General features: G+C 33.8%; 1 long non-coding RNA gene across 7 annotated transcripts; it reads left to right on the forward strand.

Annotated features, from left to right (window-relative positions):
- LOC110269980 lies at positions 5,006–13,524 on the forward strand. Of its 7 annotated transcripts, none has more exons than XR_002358866.1 (10): positions 5,006–5,230; positions 6,170–6,784; positions 7,168–7,256; positions 7,347–7,393; positions 7,514–7,572; positions 8,328–8,417; positions 8,523–8,623; positions 8,744–8,871; positions 9,324–11,835; positions 13,469–13,518. It is a non-coding gene; the product is annotated as an uncharacterized LOC110269980 (long non-coding RNA). The 7 variants fall into 7 exon arrangements; XR_002358867.1 differs by having other exon boundaries at positions 13,460–13,501; XR_002358873.1 differs by lacking the exon at positions 13,469–13,518 and adding an exon at positions 7,969–8,131 and having other exon boundaries at positions 9,324–11,847.

The raw sequence follows: 13,862 nt of genomic DNA on the forward strand, positions 1-13,862 counted from the left end.
AAGGCAAGTTCTGGTTGGTTTTTTGGTCTACCTAGCATTACCCTATTTTATTATATAAAAATAAAATTTTTGCACTTAATGACGGAACTGATGTGGCACGCTCTTGAGATGTTTCCTGATCTATTTCATTTAATACTTTAACAAAAAATTGAGACGTACATTTTTAATTATTGATAATTGATATCAATTAATTGATTGTATTAATTTGTAAGAAGAATAACGTATAATAAATGTTGTGAAATTAATTATAATAAATTAATAATTAATAAATAAAAAACTAGAAAGAACTTTTTTTTCATTGCTTTTTAATGGCTACACGTTTTTATAATTTCACTTTCTCTTTATCTCTTCTTTTCACATTTATTTCTTTTAATTTATCGAACTAAATTACTTATACTAATTATTTGTATTAACTAATTAAATACTTTTTAATGGGTTATTATAACCGTGCCTTTAGACCATAGGTATGACGTAATTAAGCTTATGATGTAATTAAGCTTACTCATTTATTATGCAAAATGAAAGAACTATTTTCTCTTCTAAATTTATTTTAGCAAAATACCTTTATTATAATTATATTACAATATTACAATTATATTATAATCAGCATTTTAATGAATAATGCATAATTATAATAATTAAATTAGAAAAATAAAATAAAGTCCAGTAATTTATGTTCTGACTGCACACGTGTGTAACATAACTTTTAAGAGTGAGTCACGTAGTAAATACGGTCGATGATTGTAAAACTGTATACTAACATTGATATAATATTATTTCAGGTATATATTTTGCAGGCATCAAAGAAAAGTGTTGAGTTATTTTTTGGCAGGTTTAAATTATTTATTGTTTATTAGAGAATTTTGTGCGTTAGAATTATCTAATAATTTATTATTTATTTTGAGCTGATTTTGATATGTTGTTACTTGACAATAAAGTAATATATAAAAATTGAGTAAATTACCAATTATGCCCCAAATTTGTAAAACGCTGACATAAAAAAAATCCTAATATTTGTTAACGACAATCATACCCTCGAAAAATTTAAGAACGCTACAAATCTACCCAACCGTAAGGAGAACCCTTCTCCGTTAAACGGAGATTGGTGATGTGGCAAACGAAATTTCAACGTGGCATCTGTATTAGGATCTCAATCCCTTGGCAAACGGAATTCACCAAGGACTTACAATCTTTTTTTGTTTCTGATTGACCAAAGGTAAGGAAGGAAACTCTAAGTCCCAGAATCTATAGTGGTAACTGGCACATGACTCCTCCCAAGAGAGATTTTCAAAATTAGAGCTTTTGAGATTAATTAGAATAAGATTTACTTGGAATTCAACCCAGTCCTTCTGAGCTAACTCTCAATAGGTGGTACTTGTGATCTACAATAAACTTTAGAATTAAGGTATTTAATCTTAATTTTCATTTATTTTGTGTGAGAATAGAACGAAAATTTTTGAATCAATTTTTGTATGTTCTTTTTTGAAGCCTTGATCTAATTAACAAAAATATTTTTTCTTTGTGCTATTTATTTGTTTTAGTAAATGAGTTTCAAACAAACTAATTATATTTACTTTCACCTAATTGAATTGGTTGATTTGAAATAGAATGTTTGGTTTGTTGCTTAACTTAAGATGCATGCAGTTACACATGTGTTGTGTTTATTTAAAAAATTCACTGATTTTATCATTCAAAATAAAGGGCTGACAATCTCCGAGTCTATACTGTTTCAAAGAAAATACTTACTAGCTGCTGCTGTCATTTGTCACCATTACTATGTGGTGTTTACTGTTGTTCTGTTACAGTATAATGATGACATATTGCAGCATTTGCACTCTATCTGAATCATATGTTTTACCAATTTCATAGGTTAGCTTTATTAGGTTTCTTTAGTACAGCTTTATTAGCTTCATTATATCATTGACATTCTCTTTTGTATTTACAAGAATGTGAGTCATAGTTCACTACTTAGGTTCTGTTTCATAGGTTTGTCAACTATAATGTAGGAGGTTAGGACAAGTGAGGTAGTTAATTTTTTTATAGATACATGTCAGAGTAGTTGAAGTAGTTAGGTAACCTTGGAAATTGTGTATCTAATATTATTGGTTAAGTAAATTATTTATTGAAATTTATTATTGTTATATTCTTAGGTTCTAAATTACAGGGTGGCCACGATATCTCATAAGATTTGAGGGTAGTTGAGGTAGTCGGTACTGTTTTATAGATGTGCAGTTATATTTCTCACATTAGGCTATGCTTTGGTTATAATCTTTCTCCTTTACAGAATTGAAAAAAGTTTGCATGTGAGTCACACGGAGTAAGTGATGTACATCTTTTAACTTGTGGCTCACTCTTCTTTTTCATTCTCCTTCAAATATCTTTTTTTCTGATTTTTTAATGATTTGCATTTCTAAATTCTGATTTTTCTTTTTTTATGTTGAGTTTTTTCTTAGGTGTTTAGAAGTTGAGCTATAACTTTTATCTCAATTCATGTCTTTATTTCTTAATTTTTGTGGCATTCAAAAAATTAACTATCAATGACAAAAACTTTAAATTTGTGTAATATTAGATACTAGATTCTTTTTTTTTCTTGGTTGTGCTGAATTCGTTTGAAATTTCTTTTGATTAAATTGGTATTAGTTATTAAACCGTCCTTCGAAAGCCATGGTTCAAGAATGATTGAATATGGTTTGATGTTTCCTAGGTTATTCTTTCTTGTTCACCCTGGTGCTTGGCTACTTGAATTTTCAATGCATTAGCTGAAGAAAAAGGTTTTGCTAACTAATGTTAACAATTAACATACAATTAAAGAAAGAATAGTGTAACTTAATTTTTTTTCTCTTTAATAAAGTCATTTAGTCTTGTGTATTTGTAGTGTGTATTTGATACTTTTAAGGCTTGCTTTAATTTATTAAATTTTAATGATCAGAAATTCAACAAAAATAAAAAAGAAGACAAAATTTGTGGATGAAATACTTAATTTTTAATGTGTGATGATGAATGTGAATTTTCGGAAGTACGAGTTTGTTGAGTCTTCCAATACAAATTAATTGAAATTGGACCTGTGTTAGAAATTAGGATTTTGTGAATAGTTCTTATATAAGATTGTGCGTGAGGATAGAAATAAGCAATAAAAAAATCTTTGATCTTAATATAAGCTCATTCACCTGTGCACCAAGTTTGATTCTCTGTATGTAATTTTTATTATGTTGTTATGAATTATGATGAAAAGTTTTGGTATCATCTTTAGATTTATTGTTCTTTCATGTGTGAATAATGATTATGGCCCCAATGTAAATATCCATTTTTTTATTTTGGATCTATGGGGTGAGTGATGTTCTACTACAAATGGGGGAAGGTTGATTTTTAAAGCATGTGTTTCCTATTTAACTTGTTTGAACAGTTTATCTCCGATAACTTCCATCTCTTGAGTAATTAACAAATGTTGTTTGTATACATTGGAACGAAATATTGGTGTTGCCATTTGTCAGTATAATTTTGTGTTCTCCATTAATTGATACTTATTTTGGTTCACTTGAATTTTAAAGTAACATTGCATGTTTGAGGGATTCACAATACAAGGTAATCCCTGTAAAATTGTATACTCAATGAAATATATGAGTAGATATTAATACTAAAGATTATTGTTCAGTTCTTTTGTATAAATGATATTTTTTTGCAGTGAATATTTTTATTTTTTAATGTTATTTAGGATGTTATTAATCAGAGTGTCAAATATTCACATAGCCCAAATGTTAAACATAGTAGTGACCTGTCTCCCAGAAATGAGCAACAACTTGCCATTCTGAAAGATTCAAATTATAATTTTGATGAGCATATGGACGAATATCGTGCTTGATGTTTAGTTTTTAGTTTTAATAGCTAGAATATAATTTTTATTTTGTGATCAGTCTGTGAAAAGAATTATTTAATTAATAGCTATTGAAAAAGAACCGAATGGTATGTAATAGTTAACGAGATATTTGGATAAAACTGTGTCATTGGGGATAAGTAAGTTATTGTGCAAATATATTAAGAAATTTTCTGATTTCGTCACAAAAGTTTTTAACCATTTATATGTTTTTAAATTTTAAATTATATTATTTTTTCACTCTTTTCACTCTAAATATGTTTAATCATCTTATATTTACATAGTAAATTTGTGACAATATTCACAAGTGTATAGTCATTATTATCAATTGTAATACTAAATTGAATATTCTATATTTTGATTAGAATCCAAGAATTAAAAGTAAAATTAACTGAAAGGAATCTATTTAAGGCCGTGCGAATGCGAATGCACGGGTTACCTACTAGTTTATATGAGTCCCGCTAGGGAGCCAATGGCTTACTAGGGATAATAAACACTCTAATACCATGTCTTGAAACCACTCATCCCATAAGCTTACGCGGATGGAAAAAGGCAACACTAATGGTTATATCTCTAATACTCCATAAACCTCCATAGTACAAATATTCCATTGGCTCCCCATATTTTTTCTTATCAATATTGCTGGTAAAAAAAACCAGACTGGACCGGCCGGTTTGATCAGATTAATCGGAAATCAGTTATTTAGCCGGTCCGGTTAGTCTCTAAAATCGTTCTGCAAAAAACCAGTTTAAAAACCGGATGAATCGGAGGTTAACCAGCAAACCGAGCGGGTTTTTTCAAGTTCTGGTTGGCTGATCCAACAATCAAAACGGCGCCGTTTTGATTCCAGATAAAAAACAAAAAACCAATGCTGAGTTATCCCCCTTTCTTTCGCTAACAAACACACCCTCACCAACCCTAGATTCTCCTAAACGGCGAAACCCTATTAGAGCCACCATCACCATCCCCCCTTTCATTCTGCTCTTCTCCTCGCGTCGCCAGAAGCTAAGGTCGGTTCGGGGCTGTTGTTGGCATCGCCGTTTTTCTGTCCGAGCTCTCTTTGTCGCTGCTTCTTTGCTCTTCACCGCTGGTCGTTGTCGCTTCTCCACTCCTCGCCGTAGGTCGTCACTGCTTCTCCCCTCCTTGCCGTGTCATTTCTTCTTCTCACCTCCTCGTCGTTTTTGGCTGTGGCCCCTTCTCGTCTCCCCGCCAGTCTTGTCGTCACTGCCTCTCTGCTCCGCACCGTGTCTCACTGTCGTCGCTTCTCTGTTTCACGTTACCAAAATTCCCAATTTGAATTTCTCTATCTCGCTGGCTCTATGCTGTCTTTTCCTCTACTTCGCTGGCAATCCAGATAACGTAAAACCTCCCCTTTATCCTCTTCAATAATGTTCAATTTGTTGTAATTGTATTACATTGTTTTCTTCTTTATTTTTTTCTGAATATACATATGATAAATTATTGGTGATTCTGCTGAGTTTTGAGATATTCATTTTCTGAAGTTTTATTTGAATTCAGTCAGTTGATGTTGAATTAATTCTGCTAAGATTGAGTTATAAATTTACTTTTTTAAGTTTAATTTATTAATTATGCTGAGATTTTATTTGCTGAGATTGATATTGAATTAATTCTACTGAGATTGGGTTGTAAATCCAATCTGTTTTTCTTGTTATTTTGGTAAATTGTTATTTTGCTGTCATTGATTCAAAAGAGAAACATTGTTACAATTCTGCATTGGATTTAATATATGGCTTTAAAATAAGGGTTGGATGAAGTTCAGATAAGGAGATAGTTTATTCATGGGAAAAGAGAATGAAGTTAAGAAGTAAAGAACAAAAAGATTACCTAATTTATGAAAATGGAAAATTCAGGAATGGAAACCTAATTTATAAAGGTTATTCATGCTTTTATATTGTGTTTTTTTTTGTTTAGTTAATTTAATTGTTCAGTTTTTGTGTATTCTGAGCTTCTTACTGTGCTGTGGAATTGCTTCTTCTTTTTCAAATTGAAAACTATACTGATTTCTTTTTCTCCCTGCACCATACTAAAATTTGTGGCCTCAAATTTAGGTAGCCTATAATGGATCATTATCTTCTGTTATATCTGGAACTGATATTGTTTGACCAAGCTTAGAAGTTGCTAATGTGTTATATATACATGAAGATTGACAAACTTAAATGAAAGAACCAAGCTTCGACCAATTTTAATTCATACAATGCTTTAATTGCTCTGTACCTTATCTCACAATATATGCCGCTTTGAATTTTTAATAATTTTATGTTATATTTAACTAAACAGGTTCAACCACGGTTCGACCTCGGTTGAACCATTGAACCAATGAACCAGTTACTTGACCAGTTTATTGACCGGTCCGGTTCTCGCAACCTTGGAAAAACCTAACCCTAAACCATCACTTATCCCACTCCTCATCGAAATCCAAAACCCTACCAATCATCACTTTTCCCAATCAACGCCAATCCCCTTCTCCAGTATCCAAACCATCGCCGTCGCCGGTATCGCCGATTCCGCCGGGAAAGTTCCACCGGATATCGCGGGATTCGAGGTTGTGCTGGAGTCGTGGCTTACCGACCGCCGAGGAAGGTGGCGAGGATCGTTGCTCCTCCAGAGGCCAGCGGGAGCGACAGCCCTCTCGCTTTGGTCAGGACCGTGGAGAGGACACCGCCAGCGAAGGCCTATGCGTCGCCGGAGTCTTACCTGTCGCCGGCGATTGGGAAATTGCCGGGGCAAGAGGTGAGCGGGAGCTGCAAGGAGTTGTCGCCACAGTGTTTTGGCGGCGGCGGAAGGAGGAGCGAGAAGGTAGATGAGGAGAAGGAGAATGGCATGTGGCATGGCTTGTCTGGAAGGTTTCCTTCGGTTTCTTTGTTCAATGAGTACCAAAATGCGGCTATGGCGGTAATTATTCTATTTTATTTTTTTCTATGATTGGTTCTAGGTTCAGCTTTTTACTTGTTTTTTTCTGTTTAAGCTGAATTTGAATAATGAGCGGTGGAACAAATGATGGCTTTGTGACTTGATTTTGAAGTTGCTGTTTGATTTACGAGAGAGAATAGAAGGGATACTAAGGAGCATAGAATTTGCATTTAAAAGGAGGTTTTACGAGCATCATTGTTAGTAGAGTAATTTTTTGGATAGTGTGTTAGTATAGTTGTGTTGCATAATTGAACAAGAATTATATTTTCTTATTTATTACATGATCCAAAAATATGATTTATCATCTCAGATTATCTGTTTTATTAGTACTTCATATGTTATATTTCCAATTTTTTGAAAAACAGAATATTTGATAGCTGATGATTTCTCTGCTGAACTAGCTGATGGACTGGCCTATGTAGCTGGTCATGACGAAGAATCCACACCTGTTTTGGTAATCTCACTACTTCATTTATCTGACTTGGATTGGTTTGAATTGTTTAATTTATTCTTTATTTTTAACTGAGAGTGGTGGTGGTGACAGATTTTCCGGATGAAACAAGACTATACCAAGTTACATTCTCAAAAACTGTAAGTTACCAAACACGAGAACAATTCTTTTTTACTATTCTTGATATCTTACTGCTAGCTTTTAATTTTATATATTTTTTTGAACTTATGTTGACCCGTTTGCTGGTATTCACAATGAAGGTAGCAATTTCAACGATGCCAAAAAAACGTAGAAGAATTTGTGATGCTTTTCGACGCAAGTAAGTAGTAGTATAGGTATAATGCACATTGGTCAGTCACATTTCCCAAAATCCGTGTATTGCCCTTTGAAGCTAACATTAATTAATGAGAAAGAAACAAACAGAGGAGTAAAAGGGGAAATGAGATCAGGGGGGTGAAACAGAAAAGATTGAGGGATCAGAATCAATAAATGAGACAGCAGGGGATACAATGAATCCTGGCAGGGCCTGAATCGGTTGCATATAGTGTCCGGAGTGCCCCTTATTAGTTGCCATGTTTACTGCTAAAGGGTATTATCGGGAATAGGAGTTGTTATTAATATTCTCTATATTGTTCTATTTCAATCAATCTTTATTGTTTCCTTAAATAATGCTTTAGTGTAGTGAGTGTGGTGAATTTGTGATCCTCCTCTTCAGCTTGCACTAAAGGTTTCAACTTTCTTGCCACCCTTTACAAATTCAGGCTCTACAAATATCAGAAATTGGCTTGGCTTAACAGGATACCCCTTTCAATATCCCTCATTGCATTGCTTGCCACACTAAACAAGTTCCTAGGAGGAATGTCCAAGATCAGTTTTTTGTGATTCTCTGATTAATTATTTCTTTTATCTCATACTCTATATGATTTGTTACACCCTTTTGTGTTGGTATACGCTTTACTATAATAGTATAACTATTGTTGAGTTTCTGTTTTTTTTATTCTAAGTAATGTATCACTATGAAAATCTGAGTCATACTTTTCAGCTGATATCCTATTCACAATTTCTATTTCTCAGGTGGCCTCATATTATTGTTCCAACCTTTAAAGTTACTGCGGAGGAATGTTTGCAGAAGATCCAGATTGGGGAATAAATATCACTAGTCAGGTTTGTCCTTGCAGCAATAAATTTCTTTTAATTTTCCTAAAATAGAGAAAAGAAGACAAAAGAAAATGCTTTATGTCATTCTTACATTGTTCTAAATTTTGGAAGACCTGAAGCTTTCATGGCCGCTGTCGACAAGGGAGGCTATAGTGCACGATTATTTGTTTGAGTACTATCAAGATGACTTGGTCGTTGTTCTTTTGAATTCGGTATGCGTCTCATTCTTTCTTTGTTTCTTCTTTTGTCTTTTCTTTAAGGAAGTTAATTCCAATGTAGATCCAAGTTTCAAGAAATTTATGCTAAATGCTTATTGCTTAATTTGCTTTCAGGTTTCTGACTCAAAAAGCATCACTGGCTTCAACAGTGATGTAATTCCTGATGCCAAGGATGCGGTGAGAAGTGATGTGGTTGGAGGCTTCGCTTTGCAGAAGGTGACACCAGAAAGAAGTTACTTTTGGTGAGTTTTTAGTCAGTACTTAAGAAGTTACTCCAATGGAGGAAGCAAAAAACTTGGAAATTTTTTCTTTGTACCTGCATTCCATATGCTTAAGGTTTCTTTCTCTATGAAGCCTTCTGAAGTAGGTAATTGTGCTCATAGATTTTAGTAAAGAACTGCACTAAACTGCACAAATGCATTTTCATTGGTTCTCATGAGTGTTCAATCATCTAAAAAGTTCTAGTAAAAGTATGCGAGGGGGCATAGGAAAAAGAGAAAACATAGGATTACCCTCACACTCAATCTCCATAATGCTATAGCTGAATGGGATGGTAGGATTTTGCAGAATCGTTCTTAGTTGATGCTTGAGGTTTCTCTTTACCAATAATCTTTTTCTTCTTTTTTACCTGTATAATATTCTGTATGAAACAGCTTGCGTTGCTCTATGGCTTATATAAATGTTTTCGATTTAGATTGAAGGAAAAAGTAGTTGAGGCACAGTCCAACTTGGAGCGACAATTGGAGTTAATAGGGACTCATCGACAGTTATTGTTGAATTCTCTGCATTTACTGTTTGTAACCGAATGAATATGGGGTAAGGTGGGTTTTGTAACTAGCCTAGTTTAAAAGTGAGTGAGAAAGAGGGAGCATTCTGTTATGAGAGATAGGTGGGAACTATAAAGGGCTGTGGAAAGTAGTGAGAGGGCATTGGGAAGAAGAGAGAAAAGATATGATTACCCTCACACTCAATCTCGGTAATGCTATAACTGAATGGGGTGGTAGGATTTTGCAGAATCGTTCTTAGTTGATGCTTGAGGTTTCTCTCTACCGATAATCTTTTTCTTTTTCTTCTTTTTTTTCCTGTATAATATTCTACATGAAATAGCTTACGTTGCTCTATGGCTTATATAGATTAGTTGAGGCACAGTCCAACTTGGAGCTGCAATTGGAAATCCCAATTTTTATCCTTCGTGTAAATAACCTTGATTTTGAACAGGATCTTAATTTTGTCTGTGATTTTTTTCTAATGATATATGGAAATCTTAATTTTAGACTACTTATCCAAAGTACTTCTGCAGTCTAATGGTATATCTATTTAGCTTTTTCGTTTCTTTAATTTCTGTTTGTGTGGTTGACATCTTTATTGTGTGTGTAGAATCTTCAATTATTTTTAATGATTTTAACTTTTCAGGTATGTGTGCTGCGTATACTTGAGTGGGTGCGTGCGAGTCAACAATTCTCGTAAAAGTGTCTGCGAAAGAACCATCGGAGTAAGATGTTTTCACCTTGGAGGGAAGGGAGCTCGCGGACTTGATGATTAAAAAAGAGCCTGAAAAGTTCGATATTTTTTATGCCATGCGGCAATTATGCAATCATGGCATAAATAAATATCGATATTGAGTTTCGATAGGCACGTTTAAGATTAAGGTTATACGATTATTGAGAATGGATAATAATTATGAGGAAGTGAAAGAATACATGAGGGTGAATGGATGTGTTTTTGGAGCTATATGGTTGAAGAGAAGGGATTTATGAATTATGATGGTATGACATGTTACATTGCTCGTGGAGAAGACTTTGAACCACACGCAGTTCTACTAGTTGGGTTCGACGAATCTTTCTGGCATTTCATGAATAACCATGGATCCGATTTTGGAGATAGATAAAGCTTATGAACGACAAAATCCTTCCTTATCTCCAAAATCGGATCCATGGTTATTTATGAAATGCCAGAATTTTCCAGATTCGTCGAGCTCAACTAGTAGAACTGCGTGTGGTTCAAAGTCTAGTCTTCTCCACGAGCAATGTAACATGTCATATCATCATAATTCATAAATTCATTCTCTTCAACCATGATAGCTCCAAAAACACCTCCATTCACCCTCATGTATTCTTTCACTTCCTCATAATTATTATTCATTCTCAATAACCGTATAGCCTTAATCTTAAACGTGCCTATCGGAACTCCATCTTGGTATTTATTTATGCCATGATTGCTTAATTGCCGCATGACATAAAAAATATCGAACTTTTCAGTCTCATTTTTAATCATCAAGTCCGCGAGCTCCCTTCCCTCCAAGGTGAAAACATCTCGCTCCGATGGTTCTTTCGCACTCTTTTATGAGAATTGTTGACTCGCACGCAGCCACTAAAGTATACGCAGCACACATACCTGAAAAGTTAAAATCATTAAAAATAATTAAAGATTTTACATACAAAATAAAAGTGTCAATCACACAAATAGAAATTAAAACAAAAAGCTAAATAAATTTACCATTAGACTGCAGAGGTATTTTGGATAAGTGGTCTAAGATTAAGGTTTTCATATCATTAGAAAAAAATCACGGACAAAATTAACAACAGCCTGTTCAAACATAATCAAGATTATTTATACGAAGGATAAAAATTGGGATTTCCAATTGCCGCTCCAAGTTAGACTGTGTCTTAACTAAGAACGATTCTATAAAATCTTACCATCCCATTCAGCTATAGCATTATAGAGATTGAATGTGAAGGTAATCCTATCTTTTCTCTTTTTCGCATGCCCCTGACTACTTCCCACAGCCCTTTATAGTTCCCACTTTCCACTTATCTCTTGTAACAGAAGGTTCCTCTCTCTCACTCACTTTCCAACTAGGCAAGATAGTTACAAAACCCACCTTACCCCATATTCACTCAACTACAATTACGTCCCTAATTTCCATTTTACCCACTTGAGCAATATAGATTGCAACCTAGTCGTTGTAGCCCTCTTTGATGAGAATTTCAAGAGGTATGCATCACGGTTTTCCCAAAATAAGCTTTGAATCTTGACTAACTGCTTATTTGGTTCATTCCAAATTGCTTCTACAATACCTCACTATTAGATCAGATGTAGAATTCCAACTAGGCTAGTTACAAAACCAACCTTATCCCATTTTCACTCACTTACAAATAGTAGATGCAGACAATTCAACAATACTTGGTCGATACCGACTTCTGTGGGTTAGTTATTTTTTTCTCAACACCAATGTTTAATTTTTTTTGTTAAATTAGTTGTTGCATTTGCATGTTTGATTGCATGTTTGTTTGATTTTGTGCATATTTTATCGCTACTTGGTTGAAGTAATATTTTCTTCAAGAAATTAGTACATTTCACTAACTTGAATTAAAATTTTTATTGAACTTGTTTGAAGAAATATTATATTGGAACATGGTTTAGAGCTCGAACACACAAAACCAGTGAGATTTTAAGCCTATTCGATTGGTTGCATTTTATCAACCAATATTCTATTTTGGTGTGTGTTGTTCTCTCTAAAATTGTGATCTTTGTCTTGCTTAATTCTATATTTTCATTATTTGGTGTATGCATACACTTATATGATTGAGGCCTTGTTTCATTGAGCTTACATACCCATATGGTCTTAACCTTTTCATTATCCTTTGTAAATCATTGTTGAGCCTTTTAACCCTATTTATTTTTTATTTTAGCTCATCACTAACTCTAAACGAAAAACAATAATGTCCCTAATTTGAATCCTTGATTAGCTTAGACTAGTGAGAGTGCTCATGATTTAAGTGTGGGAAAATTGGATTTGGAAACATTTGGTTTTATAATTGGGTGTTGTATATTTTTGTGAAAATGTGCAAAACAATAAGTTGAACATATATTTTTGCATTCAATATCTTTGTTCTATGCATTGAGAAAAACAAAAAGAAAAGAAAAAATAATAAAAAAAAGAAAAGAAAAAAAAAGAGCAAATAATAAAAGAGGACAAAATGTCCAAAAGTAGATGGTGATAGCAATGCATATGTACTGTACTCGAAATTAGGATGCATGAATATGTGGAAAACATGGTTAATGGATAGTTAGGTTTTGTATTTTGATTACATGGATTGTCCTAAGTTAGGTGGGAAGTTTGGGTTAATTAAGGATTCAGATCTTAGTCCACTTGGCCAAATACAATCCTACCTTGACCCTAATCCCAACCTCTTTACAACCCTTAAAAGACTTCTTGATATGTGTATTTGTGCATCAAATTATTTGTTGATTGGTAGAAGAAGAGCAAGCCTTAGAAAGCAAGGTTAGTAGAGAATTGAGAGAATCGAACCTTAAACACATGAGTGATTAGAGTGTATACACTTCCGGTGAGGGTTCGATGCTCAATTCTTTGTTCCCGGCTTTCATGAGCTATTTTCTTCTGCAAGTTTACTTGTACTTTATTTTGTGGTTTGAATTAGTGGAATCCAGTTTATGTTTGTCTTGGAGAATTTGTTTACTTTTAACCAAGTAGATAGAAGTATTTTTGCATGTAGTTGCATTCATATAGATAGGTCGCATTTCATAAGTTTCACCATTTCTCTTCACTCTTTTGGTTCTCTTGAGTTTAGCATGAGGATATGCTAATGTTTAAGTGTGAGGAGATTGATAAACCCCATTTTTAGGGTTTATCTTGTACTTAATTTAGTAGATTTTATTCACTAAACTCATAGTTATTCATATAATTCGCATATTTTACATTTTTTCTTTCTAATTTTGTGCTATGATTGAAAACATGCTACTTGGCCTTAAATTTGCTAATTTTGATCCTCTCTTATTACCATTTGATGCCGTGATATATTTGTTAAGTGTTTTCAGGATTTATAAGGTAGGAATGACTTAGAGGATAGAAAGGAAACATGCAAAAGTGGAAGGAATACAAGAAATTGAAGGAATTGCTAAGTTGTCAAGCCTGACCTCTTCGTACTAAATCGATGATAACTTGAGCTACAGAGGTTCGAATGAGGCGGTTCCAGTTGCGTTGGAAAGCTAACATCTGGAGTTTCAAAATGATATGCAATTTGCCATAGTTGCCATGCAGTTAGGCGACGCGTACGCATGAGCGACGTGTACGCGTGACAGAGCCACGTGCTGCACATATCAGAAAATGTTGGGGGCGATTTCTGGGCTCTTTTTGGCCCAGTTCCAAGCCCGAAAACACAGAATAGAGGCTGCAGAGTGGGAAAAACGTACATTCAACAATTCATTTATA

The sequence above is a fragment of the Arachis ipaensis genome, chromosome B01 (genome assembly GCF_000816755.2).
Source record: "Arachis ipaensis cultivar K30076 chromosome B01, Araip1.1, whole genome shotgun sequence".
NCBI classification, from domain to species: Eukaryota; Viridiplantae; Streptophyta; class Magnoliopsida; order Fabales; family Fabaceae; genus Arachis; species Arachis ipaensis.